The sequence below is a fragment of the Rana temporaria genome, chromosome 1 (assembly GCF_905171775.1).
Source record: "Rana temporaria chromosome 1, aRanTem1.1, whole genome shotgun sequence".
Classification (NCBI taxonomy): domain Eukaryota; kingdom Metazoa; phylum Chordata; class Amphibia; order Anura; family Ranidae; genus Rana; species Rana temporaria.
Window position 1 is genome coordinate 443,339,889 of NC_053489.1, and position 21,393 is coordinate 443,361,281.

The window sequence follows — 21,393 nt, forward strand, 5'->3', positions numbered from 1 at the left end:
AATAATCCCAATTGGTCACTCTGGCCAAAACAGAATTTAATGGGAGGCCAATTTTCATGTATTAGCTCCAGGGAAATGATAGAGATTTTTTTTTTAAATTTGTATTTCATAATTTGCTCAAAGTGTATTTATTTAACAAGTATTTTCAGAGCTCAGTCTAAAGGTTCTAAAAATATTTTTCTGTTCCATCCCCATATTATAAGGCAAATGTATTTGATCACTTTATTCTGTGATTTTATATATTATAAAGTTATATTACGACAGAATCCCATTTTGTTAAAAGCTTTGACTGACTCTTTAACCCAAGCTGTGAGCCAGGCTCCCTCTTCTAATGATACTGTTGTCTCTCTGGAGATTCCATAGCTGAATAGATGGCATTCTGGGGGAAGGATTCCTTAGTTAAAAGTTTCTTTTATTAATGATATCCTTTTTCAGTATATACATTTCTGTGCACAGATTTATATGTATGATGTAAAACACATATGCATGCATACGTCTACGTTTTATACCAATATGGTAGAAAAGTTAATCTCTTAACCAAATTGTAATCAATATTAGTGTTAGTTGCAGCCATTATTACTCCCCCTGTGAAAACACCTAAAGGGGGGTTTTACATAACTAATTTTTAGAAATGGATTTACCACAGCAATGCCATTTTCTTCTGGTTAATAGGAAGGGGATACTGAACCTTCAGTATCGGTATACCTTTATTTATGCAGTATAATAATAGTACTGCTTTGCATGACCACCTCTGAAGAATTCTTTATCCTTGTAATGCAGGAAACACATAGAAAACACATTAAGGTTAGAAAGAAACGTTTAGGCTACTTATGCCATATATGTCACAATGTTAGTGCCGATAAAGTGTTGCTTGAAATACTATTGATATGCTTCTATGTAGAGTGTGCTTACAAAAGCAACACACTAATCCAGAACAAGCTGCTGGGTCATTCTGCGTAGTCTTGTCTGCCAGTGTTTGGACAGCTTTAAATCCATTGATTGCCTACACTCCGCAGCATTTACTCAAGTAAGAATGTGACCAAAAACTGCACTAATAGCTCAAAATGATATTTGCATTCTTCGTTAATATAGCTAGTTCCAGAACTGAGAGGACTGATGAGTACATTCTCTGTAATTGTACTGCAGTCCAATGGTAACAGGTTGAATAAACTGAACATGTGTCCATTTCACTAGGTACATTCTAGACCTGTGCAGATTACATTAATGTTCTGCCCTAACCTGCTAAACCTGCCTTTATACATTCATTTGCATGCCACAGGCAATAAGCATGACATTTCAAAAGAAACGCAGATGAAAGGAAAGTAATAAAGTTTGAGCTAAAGTAAGCTATTGGAGAACAGACAGACAACACAAGGTATAAAATAAATCTGTCTGATTATAGGTTAAAAGCTAGTTAAATAATATATATTTCAGGTAATAGTAAAGAGAAATATGGATGGTGTACTTAAAAGATTTACCTGCTGCTCATATTCATATATAGTTGCAATATTATAAAGCACTTTATTGCACTTTTGTGTAAAACGTATGCCAGTGTCCACTTATAGAGGAGCATAACATCTCAGGCATTTTTTGGTGACAAACCAAAAACCCTACCAAAGAGATGTTCATAGTGACTATTTAGATTCCAGTATGAATCCTGATTTGTCTTGGCCAACATCTATGCTTTGGTTCCTTATTTTAAAATACAATTTTGCCTTTAAATGGGAACTGTGTCAAGAGAAAAATGGAGAATGTCTTTGTTGAGATGTCTTTTGGAAAATGCTAATCATCTGGTTGTTTTAGGATCCAATAGTTTTAATACTTTCTGACCCGGATCAAGTATGCTTATCAAGAAATCTGAGTTGTGAAGAAAACTGTGATTTTCAAAAGGAAATCTGTAATAGCATTTCCAATATTTCTTTCAGCACACGTTTTCTATTAAAGCCCAACAGAAGTTTCATTTTTAGTGTATAAATGAATAAACTGTGCAGGAAACAGTGTTCTGCACAGGCCTTACTTTTTATTTTGCATCTGGTTGATCTCCAGTGGCAGCACAACATTCTAAGCTTGGGCAGATTGAGGCCAAGAAGGACCGCGTAAGAGCAGTCTCTCTGCTGTGGTTCTGCACGTTCCCTGCTGGGTCTGACCAATGACTCTGCAATCAGCAGGGGCCATGAGCTCTTCACAGTGGTCCTCCCTGCAGCATACTGACCATTTTTAGAGTTAAAATACAAAACATACAGAACAACATTTTCCTGCACACTTTATCTAATTATACACAAAAATGTAACTTTATTTGTTATTATTATTATTATTATTATTATTATTATTATTATTATTATTATTATAACAAATTTAGCACCTACTATTTTCATAGACAAATTGGAAGTCTCTTAATCATTTATATATATATATATATATATATATATATATATAATGTTTGTTTGACGAACTCTTAAGAAACAAAATGGGTCTATTCACATGATAGCACATTTTCCTAACCAGATATATTGGCAGACTTCTGTGTTTAGCTCAGCACAAACATCTCAAACATTGTCAATTACGCACTCAATTTGAGCTTGATCTTAGGAAGTATGTGGGAATGCAGCTGAACATGTGGGATTAGAATCTCTGCACTCGCTTAATTGCGTATACTCATGGGTAATAGACAAAAATGTCTTTTAACTAGGTCAGAGCAAAAGCTGAATTTCTGTTCCCAAGCATACTGTATTCATATGCAAACCATGCAACATTTAACTGCTCTTTAATGATCTTTTTTCTTCTCCCTTACTACACAATATTTTACTTTACTCCTAAGATTTTACAAAATAAAATAAGCATTTTTAATTTATTTTATTTACAATAAACATTTTTCCAACTGTTGGAAGAATGCAGCACAATTTCATAGATGAGCAAGGAGCATGCATACTTAAAAATATAATGGCAATGCATTATTTTATTTAAAGCAAGACCCCAGCTTATAATATGGTCACTCTGCACATTTGATTTTTTATGCCCTTAAAATACCTTTACATCTCTGCTAAATCTTTTGCTAAATTTACAGTCATTTGACGGTTAAAGCTCTATAAATATGATTCAATACTATAGGCTATGGGAGGAGAGTGGAAGTGCACATGCTAGCGATGTGTGACACCACTCTGGGACCACGTGTCCCAAGATGCACTGCGGATTCCTAGCTGGTAGAAAAGAGGAGGCACTGTGTGTGGGTGTTTTAAGGGGCATTTTAATGTTTCTTTGCCTTTCTCAAACACAATAGGCTGCTGACATTACTGGGCAGGTTGTGGAGACCTAAACCGCGCGACTAAACACCCAGAGCTAGCAATGCTGACACTGTGACATCACCCATTGTGTTTTTGACAGACTGACTGGGGAGGATCATGGGTCATAGAGATATGGTCTTGGGGGGGTCACTCAGTTGCTTCACAGGAAGAAGATGCATGCATATAGTATGCACAAAACAGCACATTCAGACCCGGGACACATTCTGCTATGCAATTATGATAAATTAGTGATACTGGATTTGAGCTTTTACTCTAGAATTGATAGAAGCCTCTGTACCCACCACTAAGGTACCTCACAAAAGTTATTTGAAGGTGGAATAATTAAAAAACAATTCCTCCTAATTCTGAATTGATTTTCAGTGGACTTATTTACCCTTATGGGTAATATAAAATGGTTTTACGTTTAGATGAAGTTGAGCATTTTGTTGGCATTGTTGGATACTCTAGATATCCTGTAAAGTATAACAAGTATAGTATAACAGTAGCAAGTAAACAAGTATAACAAATAACGTAAAACAGTCGGACTCCAGCACTTATATCCACTTATAAGTTTGGGATGCTCTAGAAATCTGGATAAATTATAGCTTCTGTTGCACACAATTTGCTCCTTTTGTCCCAATCAGAAAAATTGGAATAGGATTTCTAATATAGGAGCTAGATCTGGTCTCAACCACAGGCATAAGATTACTATATGACCTATTGCCTGAATGTACTTTTGAGAATGTCAATTAAAGCAGTGTAGCCCGGATTCAGAAAGGACTTGCGCTGACGTATCTTCTGATACGCAGCGTAAGTCCACGGATGCGCCCTCGTATCTATGCGCCTTATTCAGCAAACAAGATAGGCCTGAATTTTGGCTTCATACGACCGACGTAAGTCTCCTACGCCGTCGTATCTTGGGCGCATTATTACGCTGGCCGCAAGTGGCGCTTCCATTGATTTACGCGTTGAATATGTAAATGACCTAGATACGCCGATTCATGAACGTACTTACGCCCGTCGCAGTAGTCTACGCCGTTTACGTAAGGCGTACGTCCGGCGTAAAGTTATTCCACCAAAAGCAGGGGTAAGTCATGTTAGGGTATGGACCAAGGAACAGCCGTCATGTTTTACGTCGTTTACGTAAGTCGTACATGAATGGGGCTGGGTGTAGGTTACGTTCACGTCGTAGGCATTGAGCCGTCGTATCTTAGGGAGTATATGCGACGTGATTGTGCGCATGCGTGCGCATGCGCCGTTCGTTCGGCCCTTCATTTACATGGGGTCACGCTTCATTATAATAGATCACGCCCACTACCTTCCTACTTTGAATTAGGTGGGCTTACGCAGGCCAATTTACGTTACACCAGCGCAAGTTTGGGAGCGAGTGCTTTGTGAATACAGTTCTTGCCTCACTGATTTACGTCGGCGTAGCGCATATGAGATGCGCTACTCCGGTTTAAAGATGCGCCGCTGTACGTGAATCCGGGCCAATGTGTCCGTTTCATATGCCCAACCAGGTTAAAAAAAAGAGAAGCCTGCCTAAAATCTGTTTGAGTATTTTGAAGAGAACATGACAGAGCCAAGATAAAAATGCCTCCAGTAACCAACCCATAATATTAAATAAGAAGTTCATAATGGAGCCATTACGTTTAAAATCTCTTCGAGGTCAAGGCTATAATTAGTGCATACTGTACATATCTTTACTGATAAAGCCAATCCTTTTTAGACCAGTGAACATTAAAGTTGCCAGAAACTTATCTGTCTACAAATCAAGTTGTCACCAATTATGCTGGAAGAGATTAAGATGTTTTCACTGAGCCAACGAACATGAAAAAATGCCAGAAGGAAGTTTGACTCCTGCTAAATAGCTCTAATTAAAAGCTCTTTCAAAAGTACATCTAAAAAAAAAAAAAAAAAAAAAAAAAGCCACATCTCAATACAGGAAGATGGGATGTGTCTTTTTTGATAGGGACAGAGTGCAAATTAGTCTGCTGTGACTACAGTATGACAAAAAGATACATATATGGAAACAAATGTGTATTAAAACTTTTGCCTGCAACATGGTAGTTGGAGGTATCCAAGAAAAATGCTCTTCCTTGCTAAAATGTAGATCTGCTGGTATGACATTCCTATGTACCTACCGTATTAGCCGGCGTATAAGGCGGTTGGGCGTATAAGACGACCCCAGAATTTTTCATTTAAAACTTTGGTTTTGTGCTATACTCGCCATATAAGACGACATCCTTCTGACCAGTCTGTCAGCCTGCTGGATGTACGGTAATACTGTGTGTTTAGTAGCTTCGGTAACATACTGTCTCACAGTATACATACAGTATACTGCGCGGAGCCAATCACGGCGAGCGATGCATTCTATTAAAGAATACAAAGCCTGCTTGGATTGGCAGATGCTGTAACATCATCAGCCCGTGCCTTTGACTCTCAAAGCCAATCTGAGCAGGCTCTGTATTCATTATAAGAATACATCGCTCGCCAGGATTGGCTCAGCGGTGTATATTGTATGTATACAGTATTACCGCACATTCAGCGAGCATTCAGAGGGCTACATATAGCGGGCAGCTGGCGTATAAGACGACCCCCACTTTATACCCGGCGTATAAGACAACCCCCGCTTTATACCCGGCGTATAAGACGACCCCAGCTTTTTGCTCGTTTTTTTTAGTGTAAAAGGTCATCTTATACGGTAACTCTTCTAATCAGCATACTGATAGAAGTATTGGAATCACTATGACTCACAATCAGAGGGACCTGCAAGTCAGTAGGACACAGAAATGCATGATACAGGACTTCATTAATACACCCCACTTACACTGCATTGCTATATAGAGAACTTTTTATTTAGGCCCTATTCTCACATTTTTGCTTGCATTTGTGCAGGTGTTAACACACATAGGGCCAGATCCACGTAGCCCGGGCGCAACTTAACTTTCCCGATTTAAGTTACACCGCCGCAATTTTTCCAACTTAGTGCCCGATCCACAAAGCACTTACCTGGAAATTTGCAGCGGTGTAACTTAAATCCGTCCGGCGCAAGGCGGGCCCAATCGAATGGGGCGAGTCCCATTTAAATTAGGCGCGCTCCCGCACCGGACGTACTGCGCATGCTCCATCGGGTAAATTACCCGACGTGCATTGCGCTTACTGACGTCGCACCGACGTCATTTGCTTAGACGTTAACGTAAATGGCGTCCAGCGCAATTCACGGACGTCTTACGCAAACGACGTTGATGTTTAAATTTCGACGCGGGAACGACGGCCATACTTAACATGGCTTAGGGGAACTAGGTCTCAGCCCTAGTTTTACGCGGCGTAACCCGACGGAAACTACTTAGATTTAGATCGACGGGCCATTCGGGACGTTCGGGGATCGCCGTAAGTCTTCATTTGCATATTCTACGCCGGCCGCAATGGCCTCGCCACCTAGCGGATGGCCTAGAATTGCATCCTTAAGATCCGACAGTGTAATTCAATTACACCTGTCGGATCTTAGGGCTAGCTATGCGTAACTGATTCTATGAATCAGTCGCATAGTTAGAAACAGAGATACAACGGCGTATCAGTAGATACGCCGTCGTATCTCGTTTGTGGATCTGGCCCATAATGCATGTTAATGCTTGATCCAATTATAACTGTTGCATGCGTATTGTTCATTTTTAATGACACCCAATGTGCATACACAACTAAAACAGATGAACCTGCCCCTCAGCTCACTTGTGGTGTGTTCGAAAAAAAATGTTTTTGGTCTATGGATGCACATTGAGGACCTATTAAAAGAAATGAATGGGCTTGCTCAATGCAACATGCATCAGTGCACCAAATGCACAAGTCAAATACATGGGCTAAAGTGTGAATGGGTCTTTTAAGTGAAACACCAAACTGAACTTTGCTGGTTTTTAATTAAGTGAGAAAAGCCTAGGGGGTTAGGACTTCAGCTTATATTGTTGAGAGTATCCAGCACCTTTTTTATGCTGACTCCTCCCCAGTCCTCAATGTTCTTCTACTGGGTAAAGCCATTTAAGCCAATCATATAACATGGCCCAGATGCTGGTATGTAAACTGTTTGAACTTGATGTTTTGAAGGTGCCTTAACTTGCTTTGCGTTAAGGCAACCTATTATTTTAAAACACATGCATCTGTGAGATTCACCTGAAATGAGAACGTGTGTAGAAGATCAGATACACTGCTTTATAAATATGCCCTTGGACATCAACCATAATTTTTTTTCTGCTTTGGCTAGAGTTTGGAAGGGTTAGCTCTTCCAGGTTTTAATTACTACATATGTCCTCCTTTGGAGAGTATTTTCCCCACTTCCTGTCCCACTGACAGTTGTCAATAAAACAGAAGATCTCTCAAATGGAGACACATATAGCAACTAAAACTTATATTTAGTACACTGGGGAAGGGTTACATCTGCCTGGTTTTAATTCTGATCTGTGTCCCGATTAGAGAGTATTTTCCCTGCTTCATGTCCAACTGACAGTAGTCAATAGGACTGGAGAGCACTAAAATAGGAAACATGTACAGTTGTGCTCATAAGTTTACATGAGTTTATGATTTCTTGGCCATTTTTCAGAGAATATGAATGATAACACAACATTTCTTTCAATCATGGTTAGTGTTTGGCTGATGCCATGTATTATCAATCAACTGTGTTTACTCATTTTAAATTATAATGGCAACAGAAACTACCCAATGATCAAAAGTTTACATACCCTGGTGATTTGGGCATTAAACCATGCACACAAGTTGACACAAAGGAGTTTGGATGGCTATTAAAGGTAGCCATCCTCATCTGTGATCTGTTTGCTTGTAATTAGTGTGTGTGTATAAAAGGTCACTGAGTTTCTGGACTCCTGACAGACCCTTGCATCTTTCATCCAGTGCTGCACTGACATTTCTGGATTCTGAGTCATGGGGAAAGTAAAACAATTGTCAAAGGATCTGCGGGAAAAGGTAGTTGAACTGTATAAAAAAGGAAAGGGATATAAAAAGATATCCAAGGAATTGAGAATGCCCATCAGCAGTGTTCAAATTCTAATCAAGAAGTGAAAAATGAGGGGTTCTGTTGAAACCAAACCACGGTCAGGTAGACCAACTAAAATTTCAGCCACAACTGACAGGAAAATTGTTTGGGATGCAAAGAAAAACCCACAAATAACGTCAGGTGAAATACAGGACTCTCTGAAAACATGGTGTGGCTGTTTCAGGATGCACAATAAGGAGGCTCTTGAAGAAAGATGGGCTGCATGGTCGAGTCGCCTATGATGGGCCTAGGATGAAAGGTACACCATTCCTACTGTGAAACATGGAGGTGGTGTTTTGGGGATGTGTGAGCTACAAAGGCACAGGAAATTTGGTCAAAATTGATGGCATGATAAGTATGTTTTAAAAAAGACTGGAGGAACATTCATCAGCCAGGAAGCTACGCACGGGACGTACTTGGACATTCCAACATGACAATGATCCAAAACACAAGATCAAGTCAACCTGTCATTGACTACAGCAGAATAAAGTGAAGGTTCTGGAGTGGCCATCTCAGTCTCCTGACCTCAATATCATTGAGCCACTCTGGGGAGATCTTAAATGTGCAGTTCATGTAAGACAGCCCAAGAATTTCCAGGAACTGGAGGCTTTTTGTCAAGAGGAATGGGCAGCTTTACCATCTGAGAAGACAAAGAGCCTCATCCACAAATACCACAAAAAACTTCAAGCTGTCATTGATGCAATGATGTTAAAGGGGACAATACACGGTGTTAAGAACTTGGGTATGTAAACTTTTGATCGGGGTCATTTGGCTAGTTTCTGTTGTCATTATGATTTAAAAAGAGTAAATACAGTTGATTGATAATAAATGGCTTCAGCCAAACACTAACCATGAGTGAAAGAAAAGTTTTTGTGTTCTTATTCACATTCTCTGAAAAATGGCCAAGAAATCATAAATTCTGGCAGTATGTAAAAAAAAGTCAAATTGTCCAGTTTTACAAACACCTCTCACTTAAGAACCTGTGTCAAGGGACTTTGTTTGCGTAAGACAGATTTTGCATTCCTATACAAGTTTATGGGAATGCAAATTTAGCTTGAAGCAGGCCAGAAGGAGATCAGCTGCAGGTTAAGTGTGCCTATTATTGAATTCTGAATGATCTCAGAAGCTCTTTATGATGGTTAAATAATGCCATTTTTACAAACCCAAAGCCTGTTGACTCAGAATCTTATTTCTAGGAAGGGAATGATGGTTTAGGACATCAGCAGGTAGTACAGTCGCAATCAGAACTTTTTGGCTCTGATAAAGAAGGTGTAGCTTTCGAAACACGTCAAAGAGTATGGACAGTGGTGAAGACCCCCTGTTCTTTGGAGTGTACTGTACCGAGGACTACAGGGCTACAAATAAGTAGCTTGATGAGCGATTTAAATTCACTTGTTTGTGAGTATAATTTATGACAATTACTTCTAAATAAATGTTGTGGGATAATGCACTAGGCTGGTGTGCAATCTTTTTGTTTGTTTTTTTGTAGTGGCTTCAGGACATCCCCCAAAAGGGCAGCAATGCTTGAGGCGATATCCCTGGTAGTTATTCTCAATACCTTTAGGGGGATACTACATTATTGCGCAGGAGGTTTATTCTTGTTGTTAGTACAATTGTCTCCCCACCACACAGGTGCTGCCAGCTCAGTATTTCCAAAAACAGAGGGCCAGATTCACATACAAATGTGTTACGCTGCGGCGGCGTAACGTATCCCATTTACGTTACACCGCCACAAGTTTACAGCGTAAGTGCTTGATTCACAAAGCACTTACCTGTAAACTTGCGGCGGCGTAGCGTAAATCCGCCCGGCGCAAGCCCGCCTAATTCAAATGGGGCGGGGACCATTTAAATTAGGCGCGTTCTCGCGCCAAACGTACAGGTTCCGTCCCTAAAATTTCCCGACGTGCATTGCGCTAAATGACGTCGCAAGGACGTCATTGGTTTCGACGTTAACGTAAATGGCGTCCAGCGCCATTCATGGACCACTTACGCAAACGACGTGAAATTTAAAAATTCGACGCGGGAACGACGGCCATACTTAACATTGGTTAGACCACCTAGAGGGCATGCTTAGTTTTACGCCGCGTATCTCTACGGAAACAACGTAAAATTACAGCGACGGACAAAGCGGATGTTCGTGAATCGGCGTAATTAGTCATTTGCATATTCTACGCCGACCGCAATGGACTCGCCACCTAGCGGCCGGCCTAGAATTGCAGACTAAGATCCGACGGTGTAAGTCACTTACACCTGTCGGATCTTAGATCTATCTATGCGTAACCTGATTCTATGAATCAGGCGCATAGATACGACAATCGTATCTCAGAGATACGACGGCGTATCAAGAGATACGCCGTCGTATCTCTTTTGTGAATCTGGCCCAGAGATGGTGGCATATGTAAATTTAGGGCATCTAAAAAAAAAAAACTGTGCTTGTCTGTGAAAGCTGTGAAAATGTCTTCAAAATCTTTATTCTGAAATCCATTGTGGTTCAAATCATAGTTTTTATATATATATATATATATATATATATATATATATATATATATATATATATATATATATATATATATACAGTATATGTGTGTGAAGACCTTGCATAGTCTGGCTAGGCTTATAAATGCTTTGCCTGTCTAGCTCTCTGTGTGGTCTGCTGCAAAATTAAATAGTTTAAGCAATTTGATCCAAAAGCCACTGATCAGAGTTATCTCTTTATTTCTGTTACTTTAATCAGTTCTCTTACATTTTTTTAAACAACTGTCAAGCTTAGCTGTGCAAAGAAACAAACATCTCTGCAGCAAACTCCCTAAAAATTCCTTTATAAATAGATGAACAACTGAATTTAAAGATAATGCTCTAAAGGAAAAGTATAGCCAGAGCTATTTTGTCTATACTTCCCCTGTTTGTCACAGGGGGGCACTTAGTTTTGTACTCCTGTGACCTGTATTCAGCAGACAGTGGGCTAAAGTCCGCTGCCAGCTGATGTCATTAAGCTGGTCCAAGCTCTGGATCGATCCCGACACTTGAGATCCACCCAGATGCCTGTACTGGCAGCTGGCTCAGTATCTCAGTGATCTGCTGAGAACCTGAGCCAGCCCCTCGGCAGCTAGATCAGTATCTCAGTGATCTGCTGAGAGCCTGAGACAGCCCCCTCCCATCCCCTCCACAGCCCAGCACTCCAGTGAGCACTGGAGGGGCAGAGCGGAGAGCTGATGACTGACAGTCACGGCTCTCTGCTCAGAGTTGAGGGGGAGAACTGAGCGATCAGCGGTGTTTGATCACTCAGTTCTCAGTGCAGAGCAGGTGAGGGACAGATGCTGCATCCACCTAAGTGAGTATAAATGTTTTTTTTGTAAGTCCATACTTCTCTTCAGGTGAGTATAAATGTTTTTTAAAGTCCATACTATAGCTTCTACACCACACAATTGACTGTATTGCAGCTTGTCAGTCCTGAGGTGTTATTTTTTTGTTTGTTTTTGTTGAAGGTTTTTCATTATTTTCACCTGGTAATTCTGCTCATAACTATTAATTAATAATAACTAATACTGTACATTGTATGGTGAAATCATTTACTGCACTGCATGTATTGTGTTGTCACCCTAGGCTGCTCTCCTAATGTGGACTACAAACACCTCCCCTTCTCCACTTTTAATTGCTTTGTAGTTCTCAGGAGATAGGTGAGAAAGCTGTGTTTGAGATCTCAATTTGGTCAACAGGAAGTTACAAGGATACAAGATTTCTGACAGTGTCAAAAGGTATTTTCTGTACTTGCAGAAAATGTACTTAGCCTGAAAAAAAAAATAAAAAAAATATATATATATATATAAATATATATATATATATATAAATATATATATATAATATATATATATATATATATATATATATATATATATATATATATATATATATGCAGTCCCCACATCTATGGCCTTGTAATTTGCAATAGATCACATTTATGTTTTTGGATTTAGATATACAGTCCTTTATAGCTGAACTCTAGGCAGGTGTGGTATTGTTAACACATTAACCGCTTGAGGACCGCCGCACGCAGATATACGTCTGCAGAATGGCACAGCTGGGCACAAGGGCGTACATGTACGTCCCCTTAAGAGCCCAGCCGTGACCCGGTCCTCAGCTCCGTGACCGTCCCCGCAGGAACCCGCGGACCCGATCGCCGCCGGTGTCCCTTGATCAGTTAACAGAGAGGAAGAACGGGGAGAGGTAAGTGTAAACAAACCTCTCCCCGTACTTCCTAGTGAGACTGACATTGATCGTCTGTTCTCTGTCATAGGGAACGACGATCAGTGATGTCACACGTCCAGCCACACCCCCCCCCCCCCCCACAGTAAGAAACACAAACCAGGGCACACTTAACCCCTACAGCGCCCCCTCCTGGTTAACCCCTTCACTGCCAGTGTAATTTTTACAGTAACCAGTGCATTTTTATAGCACTGTTCCCTGAAAAAATGACAATGGTCCCAAATTAGTGTCAAAAGTGTCCGATGTGTCTGCCATAATGTCGCAGTCACGATAAAAATCGCTGATCGCCGTCATTACTAGAAAATACAATTATTAATAAAAATGCAATAAAACGATCCCCTATTTGGTAGAGTAGACGCTATAAATTTTGCACATACCAATAAATAAACGCTTATTGAGATTTTTTTTACCAAAAATATGTAGAAAAATACGTATCGGCCTAAAACTGAGGAAAAAAAGTTTTTTTATGGCTATTTATTATAGCAAAAAGTTAAAAAATATAGATTTTTTTTCAAAATTGACGCTCTATTTTTGTTTATAGCGCAAAAACTAAAAACCGCAAAGGTGATCAAATACCACCAAAAGAAAGCTCTATTTGTGGAAAAATCGCCAATTTTGTTTGGGAGCCACGTCGCACGACCGCGCAATTGTCAGTTAAAACGATGCAGTGCCCAACCGCAAAAAGTGGCCAGGTCTTTAAGTTGCATAATGGTCCGGGGCTTAAGTGGTTAATAAATGTATTTTTCTAGCAGGTAATTACCTAAATTTGACTTGGTATCAGCCTCTTGCAATCTCTGTACAACAAAGATGGAGTGTGAGAGGAAGAAACAGTGGAAGGGGTCAATTCTAACAAGAATCATGCTGATAAGAGGAAAGAGCAGAGTGACAGAGAAATGAGCTCATGACTGTACTGCTTCACCTTTCATTGTCCACCTATGCCCTGTACACACGATCGATTCGTCTAATGAAAACGGACCGATGGACCGCTTTCATTGGACAAACCGATCTTGTGTGGGCCCCATCGTTTTTTTCCCATCTGTGAAAAAAAATAGAACCTGTTTTAATTTTTTCTTATGGTTAAAAAAACGATCGTCTGTGGGGAAATCCATCGGTCAAAAATCCACGCATGCTCAGAATCAAGTCGACGCATGCTCGGAAGCATTGAACTTCATTTTTCTCTGCACGTTGTTGTGTTTTACGTCACCGCGTTGGACACGATCGGATTTTTAACCGATGGTGTGTAGGCAAGACTGATGAAAGTCAGCTTCATCGGATATCTGATGAAAAAATCCATCGGCCCGTTTTCATCAGACGAACCGATCGTGTGTACAGGGCATACCAGCTGCAGTGGGCCCAGGATGACCAGGGCTCATAGAAAATGGGTTAAATGACCCTGGTCGTCAGACTGAGGACATCAACCATTGAAAAAAAAAATGCGATTGAAATAACCTGGATTTGATGCGAACGTTGCAGAAAAAAACCTAGTTTTGCTATTTTATATTTTATGGGCTATTCATTTGTATCTTGCTATCTTTGGTTGGAGTTCTGCTTTAGGAAGTCAAATTTACCCAAACTCACTAAGTTCACACTTATACTGCTGCACAATCAATTTTTTCAGTGCTACAAAAATGTTGCATGTTTTGACACACTTTTACTCACGCATTTCATTTGTTTTAATGCTTTGTGTCTTCTTTTTTGACAAGGAGGAAAGTGGTTGTTACACACAAAACCCTGCCAAAAATGCACAAAAAGTACATGTACCTACGTCTTTCATGTGCCCCCTATGGGCCCAAAAACGTGCAGAAAATGCATGTACAGTACATGCTTTTTGCATGCACTTTTCATCTTCCCCTATTGAAGTCTATGGGCCCAAAAAATGCACTATGCTGCACCAAAAAAAGCACAGGTTTTGAAGAAGCACAATGTATGTGTGAAACTTTGTCACCCCTTGGTCTGTTGGTTTAGTCCTGGTGGCAGTCTTTCAATAAACCTGTTGGATGGATGTTGGTGCACAGCTAGGTTTTCTCACTTGGTCTTTCTGCCCTGGTGACAATTGGCATAAAATTAGAATGGATCTTCCTAATGACAACCTACAGAGCATTCGTTTTGGCTTCTGATCTGTTTTACATCCCATAGCTAGTGAAGTAATGAATTCAAAACTGATAAAAAAAACGATGATTCAAAAAATGAAAGGTTCTTTTCTCTGTTCTCTTCAGTACAGGAGAGAAGTTTTTGCAGTGAGTTATTCTCTGCTCTGTGTAGTGATGGACTTCTAATTGTTGATGTCACGGCATTGCTGGGGTTCTTGAGAGAAGCTGGGAATCCCCTAATATGGTGCATACTTTCTGCATGACAGGATGAAACGGCTAGGCAAGAGGGAGGCATTGACAGCCCTGCTACATACGCAGGAGTTCGAACTCCCTAGATTAACATAACGCGTCTGGAAACAGTCAAATCACTTCACTGATGCACAAATTTGGCTTCCATGTAATTGGCAGCAGTTTCACTAATCATTTTACTCATATAAAATACGTTACTACTTATCAAATACAACTCTGTTTCTTGTAATCTGACATTTGTAATGCCTGATCTACATTTTATAGGGTTCGATAAGTTTTACATGCTAATCTTTCTTGTGCCCTTTTAAAAGGGAAAGTTTCGTGTTTTCCACTTTTTGAGTTATTAATACTGGCCCAGATTCAGGTAGGGGCGCGCACTGATACGGCGGCGCAGCGTATCCTTTTTATGCTACGCCTCCGTAAATTACTGGAGCTACGCTGCATTCACGAAGCATTTGCTCCGTAATTTGCGGGCGCCGTATCGTAAAAGGGGCCGGCGTAAGCGTGCGTAATTTAAATGATCCCGTAGGGGGCGTGGATCATTTAAATTAGGCGCGTTCCCGCGCCGAACGTACTGCGCATGCTCCGTCGGGAAAATTTCCCGACGTGCATTGCGGTAAATGATGTCGCAAGGACGTCATTGGCTTTGACGTAAACGTAAATGGCGTCCAGCGCCATTCACGAACGAGTTACGCAAACAACGCAAAGTTTGAAAATCGCGACGCGGGAACGACGTCCATACTTACCATTGGCTGCGCCTCCTAATAGCAGGAGCAGCCTTACGGCGAAAACGACGTACGCAAACGACGTAAAAAACGAGCGTCGGCCGCGCGTACGTTTGTGAATCGGCGTTAGTATGCAATTTGCATACTCTACGCTGACAACTACGGGTGCGCCACCTAGCGGCCAGCATCAGAATGCACCCTAAGATACGACGGCATAAGAGACTTATGCCAGTGGTATCTTAGGCTACAGTCGGCGTATCGAGCTTTCTGAATACAGAAAGTAGATATGCCGGGGCTACTTAGCAATTACGCTGCATATCTATGGATACGCAGGCGTAATTGCTTTCTGAATCTACCCCACTGTGTTTATATTAAAGTAGTTTATAATGTGACTTTATCACAGTACATAGTCATATTTTTCCCACAATTTTTTAGGCTCGATCACTGTGGGGAGTAGTGTGGGTGATGCTGCATCCACTGCCAGAGTGCCAGCAAGGGATGGAGTCCGTCCCAGCTCCTATAGTCACTAGAAGGAAGAGAGGAAGGATCCCTGGTGCCGCATATCCACAGTGTCCTGTGATGGTTATGGGAGAGACAACCTAATGTGTTTCACTCCAACCCTCGGAGCATAGATATGGGAAACCCAATGACTAAGCTCAGGGCGGGGAGTGAAACATTGAGGTTGTCTCTCCCATAACCATCACAGGACACCCCGGATGTGCAGCACCAGAGATCCTTGCTCTCTTCCTTATAGTCATATTTTTATTTATGTATTAAATATACAGATTTGTTTAATGACCACTAGGTGGAGCTCTGTATATATGTCAGCCTCATTCAACCCTCCACCCTCTTTCCTGCTTAAGGTACAGTATAACTAAAACCCCTTTCACACAGAAGGCACTTTACAGACGTTTTAGCGCTAAAAAAGCACCAGTAAAGCGCCTGTAAACTGCCTTCTCTGCCACCCCAGTGTGAAAGCCTGAGTGATTTCACACTGGGGCGGTGCGCTTGCAGGATGGAAAAATAAGTCCGGCAAGCAGCATCTTTGGGGCGGTGCGGGAGTTGTGTATACACCGCTACTCCACTGCCCCTGCCATTGAAATCACTGTGCAGTATTGCCAAAGGGCCTGCAAAGTGCTTCAGCAGTGGCACCTTTCGGGAGCTTTTAACCCCTTGTTAACCCCTTGGTGTTAAAAGCGCCGGTAAGGCGCTGCTAAAACAAACTGCACATTACCACTAGTGTTTTTTAGTGTGAAAGGGGTTCTAAAACGTTCCTCCAAAGTGAGGGAATCCATGTGTATCACCAGGGTCACCAAAACTAGTATGCACATTGGAGGATTCCCCTCTATTACTGTTCTGATGTCAACCCAAAACTTTGGACTTTCTTTTACTTTCACTTTCCATGATAATAGTAAACAGGACAAATGAAGCATAGACAGCAATAAATATTGCAGGTTTTGTTATACCTCTCCACTCTATCCAAAACTAAAAACAAAAGTATTGGCTTTAGTTATAATTGAAGGGGCTAGATAGTTTGAATCCCATCAGGGACACTATCTATATCAATATAAATAAATATAGGTAATGGTCATAGAGTTAGCAGAGTGTGGAAAGAACATTATTGTTTTCTCAAGGACTGAAATTACTGTATAACCAATATGCCCCTTTCACATCGGCGGACCAATTGGGTCCTTCTGTTTGTTTTTCAGGCAGACCTGATCGAACTACCTATTGTTCTCTATGGGGCAGCAGATGTCAGCTGGCATGTGTCTGTTGTCACCTGCTGGCATCAGAACCGGTCCGCTAAAAACAGACAGATGGGGATCAATCCCCATCTCTCTACCGGATCGGATGACAATTGGAAGAAAATGGACAAGATGTCTGTTTTCATCAGACTGTCCCATAGAGAACAGCGGGTTGTGTCCATGTCTGCTCTGCTTAGTGAAATGGACACAGACCTGTCATCCACCTGCTCAGCAGGGATCAGCGGAGAGATCCCCTGCTGAGCAGGTGGATCCGTTTGCACAGATTCTGCTCCTTCTAAAGGGGCCTAAGACCAAAAACCTTGTGGGTCCTGTGTACAGATATGCAACATTAAGTCTGTTGCAGTGATATTACAAGTACTTGTATGCACTTTTTAAACCAGGAATGCAGTATAACCTATTTAAAGAGGTCAGTTCTGAAAAAAGGGTTCTTTGTGAAACATATGGATGCAATCAAGTACTGGAACAGCTTAGAGGTTTTTATGGCCCAACTTTGCTTAGCAGTTTAGGTTGAAAAAGACAAGTAGATAGGGGTTTAAAATTGTTTAGCTTCATAACACAGTTTTGGTGCACAGTTGGAATCCAATATTTCAAAGGCTAGTGTCTCAGTGACATGGCTTTATGTTAGCTCTTGTGCCAATGATTCATAGATGTCCTCTTCAACCTAACATGGTACATTCCTGAGATAATCATACAAGGACCCCAATTAGGTGACCACATGTGCAGTGATATCATTCTGGACAAATTAAAGCATCACTTCCTATCCATTTAATGTTAATTTTCTGCCATCTTCCTAGACCAACTCCAGCCATTTCTTTCTGTCAAGAAACTATTTTCAGATGAATACTATGGCGACTTGAAAGAATGCATGTGATCAGGAAAGGCTTTCAGATGACGTTTAGCAAATCTCAACATAATATGGACATGGACAACATGGACAGAGAATACAAGTGTTTCTTAACTCCATTCTTTAAGTACATGTCATGTTTTATGTTATTAATTAATTTTTAATTCTTATGCCGCCTACACACGACCGTTATTCATGTCATGAAAAAAAACAACGTTTTTCTCGACGTGATTTGTCGTGATTCCTCTCAAGCCTGCCTTGCATACACATGTTCCTGAAAAAAATGCTCGAGCAAAGTGCGGTGATGTACAACATGTACGACAACACGTACGACAATACGACAACATGTACGACAACACGTACGACGGCACTATAAAGGGGAAGTTCCATTCAAATGGCGCCACCCTTTTGGTCTGCTTTTGCTAATTTCCCTATCTCATAACTTGCTTCTGAGAATGCGTGTTTTTTTCCTCCTCGTTAAAGCGTACACACAACCGTTTTTCACGTCGTAAAAAAGAACGACGTGAAAAACGACGAGGAAAAAATAGAGCAGGTTCTATAAAAAATATTTGGCCATTTTTCTCGTCGAGAAAAATGCTCTGGAGCATACACACGACCGTTTTTCACGACCAATTAAAAAAATTGCATTTTTCTCGTCATGAAAAACGGTCATGTGTACGCAGCATAAGGCCCCGTACACACGAGAAGACATGTCCGATGAAAACGGTCCGCGGACCGTTTTCATCGAACATGTCTCCTGGGAGCTTTTGGTCTGATGTGTGTACACACCATCAGACCAAAATCCCCGCGGACAGAGAACGCGGTGACGTAGAAGACACCGACGTTCTCAAACACGGAAGCGCAATGCTTCCATGCATGCGTCAAATCAATTCGACGCATGCGCGGGATTTCAGGACGCTGGTTACACATCATAACCAGCGGACATGTCCGATTAGGTGTACTAACCATCGGACATGTCCGACGGACATGTTTCCAGCGGACAAGTTTCTTCGGACATGTTCGACCGTGTGTACGCGGCCTCAGGGCTTATAACCAAAAAAAATCATGTTGTACTCGTGTCACCTCAGCAAAGTAAACTTGATAATTCTGTGCTTTATTTAAACTTGTCCTGAGAAAAATTTGAGGCTACTATTACTTTAACCAGTCTGGCAATGGTTTCGACCTGGCCATCTCTCGCTTAAATATTTCGAGACACAGACCTGAACCAAACATGTGGATTCAACAAGTCAAGCCCCATATACACTATCAGTTTTCCTGCAGGTTTTTCTCTTCAGGTTTACCAAAACCATGTAGTGCAAGGGCCTGCCTGATTGCATACAAATTGAAACTCTTAGGCCGCGTACACACGATCGATCCAAACCGATAAGAATGGTCCGACGGACCGTTTTCATCGATTCACCACTAAAGTGGCCTGATGGTCTGATGTGCGTACACACCATCAGTTCAAAAACCGATTGGGTCAGAACACGGTGATGTAAAACACACGACGTGCTGAAAAAAACGAAGTTCAATGCTTCCAATGCGTCGACTTGATTCTGAGCATGCGCGGGTTTTGAACCGATGCTTTTGTGTACTAACCATCGGTTTGGCCCTATCGGGCAGCGGTCCATCAGTTCGATTTTAAAGCAAGTTCTAAAATTTTTGACCGAAGGACAACGGACCGATGGGCCATACACACAGTCGGTTTGGACCGATGAAACTGGACTTCAGGCCGTTTTCATCGGTTTGGACCGACCGTGTGTACGCGGCCTTAAGGTTTGAACTCATATTAGATGGTTTTGGTAAACCTGAAGAGAAAAACCTGCAGGAAAACTGATAGTGTGTATGGGGCTCAGAGTAAAACAAGAATTCATAATGTGCATGCTAGTTCTAAATCAACAAATCATAAAGTACTAAGGCCATCATCAGAAGCAATCAGCATGACAGCCAATCAACCACTGTATTTAGGAGTAGAGAATATCAATGGCAGCCTCTGTATTTTTATTTTTTAGTTTAGCTATGATTTAAGAATTTATACAGTAACCCTTTATTGAATAAGGCTGCCGGTAATGTTAATAAAAAAATATTAAGAAATCTTAAAAACATTATCTGCTGAGGTTACTTGAAGGCTCTAGTTGTGAAACACTGATGTATCCTCTTAATAATGGTTATTTCTTATAAAATCACTTCTACTGGATCTGTACAATTCAACGTATCTGCATATTGGATTAAATTACATTCACATTAGGAGAAGACAGTGATATCTGCATTCATTTCTCTGTACCATTTCAGACATTATTTGAAGGTTTAATTGCTTTTAAAATGAATTGGTATAGTATGACAATATGATCTAATCTGCAGCATTTAATACCTGATAGAATTGCATTGAGCAAAATGAAAATCCACTCTCACAATGACACCATTAGTTTGTGTGCGGTCATGGTTGGTTGCCAGAATCCTGGTTATCCAGCCAGCATGACCTGTGGACTTGGACCCTGATAAAAATGCAGCATAATTGCCCACAGCTCTGAAATTCCAAGCATATGTGAGCAACAATTGAGTCATCTTTGCACTCTTTCTTTACTGAAAATGTGATTCCATACTTTGTGCTACCTACAAAGAAAATAGAGTTATGGCTAGGCTAGGGTTAGGGCTATGGTTAGGGTTAGGGTTAGGGATAGAGTGAGGCTAGGTTTAGGGATAGGGTTAGCTTAGGGCTATGGTTAGGGTTAGGTTAGAATTAGGATTAGGGTTAGGTTAGGATTAGGGTATATTGATATATTTAAGGTCACTCACGCCATTTGCTAACAATCTGTGTTTTTATTTGGTTCTTTAGAAGACAAAATCACTTGTAATTTCCCCAAAAAAGGCAAGAATTTAATCAACAAAGGCACAGAAAATGGTGTAATGAAAGTGCAAAAATAACATACTTGTAATTTCCCTTAAAGTAGAGATGAGTTTAACAAGGGTACCAAATATGATGTGATGAAAGTACAAAAATAACATAACACAAACTGTAGCAAAAATAACATAAATAATACAGGGGATTGCAGACCCTGTGTGGAGTGGCCGCTCCCTGAACGATGTACCAGAGTAGCGAGCCAATGGTATATGCACCTCTCCTTCTACTG

The 21,393-nt window shown here is 40.9% G+C and overlaps 1 protein-coding gene across 2 annotated transcripts in view; it reads left to right on the forward strand.

Annotated features, from left to right (window-relative positions):
• The window catches only part of SHROOM3 (shroom family member 3), a 272,583-nt gene that overhangs the window by 214,691 nt on the left and 36,499 nt on the right, over positions 1-21,393 (forward strand). The gene's annotated exons all lie outside the window — the stretch shown is intronic.